Source organism: Lepisma saccharinum, chromosome 7 (genome assembly GCF_977018435.1).
Source record: "Lepisma saccharinum chromosome 7, izLepSacc3.1, whole genome shotgun sequence".
Classification (NCBI taxonomy): domain Eukaryota; kingdom Metazoa; phylum Arthropoda; class Insecta; order Zygentoma; family Lepismatidae; genus Lepisma; species Lepisma saccharinum.
Window position 1 is genome coordinate 88525884 of NC_139235.1, and position 1952 is coordinate 88527835.

Sequence of the window (1952 nt, forward strand, 5' to 3'; positions counted from 1 at the left end):
CAGTAATTTATTTTATTGTAAAACATAAACTAAACGTAACGTTTCAACCTTCTAGCAAGGTCTTCTTCAGACTTTGTAACAAGTACAAATGTAACAAGATACAAAAACAGGACATTGTATATACACAAACATTACTCCCTCCAGACTATTATAAAGTTGTTCTGGAACATTCTAGCAGGTGGCTTTCTCTTGTCAACTGTACTTTCACCTAAAAAGCTAAACATATTTACTTCCATAGAATGTGGTTGGACTCTTTATCTCACTCTCTTTTTCCTTCATTTTTCTTTCTTCTCCTCTCCTCTTCCTCTTTTGTCCTATCCACTCTTTCTAACACCTTCTTCCATTCTTTGTTTAACTTCAGTCCCCCATTCCAGTTCATTGTGTCTTCTTCACCTTTCTTCTCTATTTCCTTGGCCTCCTTCCATTTTCTCACTAGCATTCTCTTCTCCCTTCCTATCTGCTTAGCTTCATCCCACTCTATGTCATGTCCTGTTTCTCTCGTGTGTTTAAATATCACATTTCTCTCTCTCTTAAGTCAAACATCATCCCTATGTTGTTTCAACATGTCTTTCAGCCTCTTTTTTGTTTCTTATATGTACACACTCTGACATTCTTTACATTTCACTTCGTAGATAATCCCTTCCTCTTAATCTTCTCTGTTTGGTTTGAATGTACGTCCACTTATACAAAGTGGTTAATCAGAAAAACAACACATACTGAACGATAGATGTGAACATATATTATAAATTCTTTTCTTGAATTGAATTGTTGTTTTAAGTCCACTTTATGCACAGTAAGGCTAATCGGGACTGGACCTACAGTTTAAAGTGGGATCCGAACCACTTGTGCCTCCACCGGGTATCGAACCCGGGACCCCTTGATTACAAGGCGAGGACGCTACCACTGCGCCATCGGGGAGGCCCTAAATTCTTTTCTTGAGTTTTACGTAAATAACGAGTTCGAGAAGTGTCCTGAAAGTACAGGGTAATTCAAAATGAATGGTGCAACTTTACACAGTTATTATGACGTTACTATTTATGATAGAAAATCAGACAAGGTATCAATGGAGAGAAGAACTCTTGAAGTTTTACTCACATGACTCAAATTATAAAGATTCAACATGGGAACCACGTGTAAAAAGGTTGAAACGATAATCAAGTACTTGCTTTGCACGAGACAGCAAGTCGTTGTCAATGGTTTCGAAGGCACTAGCAATTGTCAGTTGTAACTTTGGCAAATCTTTCGGAAGGGTGAAACATATACATTACTACCGAAAAGCATGCGGAAATGTCATTGCACCATTGTGATTGAATCAGTTCTTGATAGCTCCAACACACAATATGGCTTCTACTGGTCATTAGCCATTTTGCAACACTGGCGATCCTGGTGGAGCATCGGCTAAGCAGAATAAGCCTGCTAAGTGGGAATAAAATTTCCAGTGTTTTTCTTTGTATTGATGCCTTGTCTGATTTTCTATCATAAATAGTAACGTCATAATAACTGTGCAAAGTTGTACCATTCATTTGGAATTAACCTGTATTTGGGTGTCCAGCAATTTTGCAAATACCCACACTTCAAGAAAATAAAGGTTCCTCTCTAGCTGAGAAATCACAGTCAAAATATGCCATGAGCAGGATGTAAGCGATAGCCTAATTGAGAAGCCTAAAACTAACAGTAGTGTTTTTTTAAATATTATTTGTGGATATTTGTTTTCTTTATAGTAAAAGTTCCATCTCATGACAGGTATAGTCTCTAGTAAAACCTTAACAATCTTAAATTTTTTTGCACAATAACACATTTGTTATTATTTTTTGCAGGCTGATGTGGATATTATTTCTTGTAATGTCTTTTGCAACTTGTACCTATCTCATAAGGAAAATATGGATCAAATGGGATGAATCCCCAGTTATCTTGACCCTTTCGAGCACGCCTGTGAGCATTGGGGAGATTCC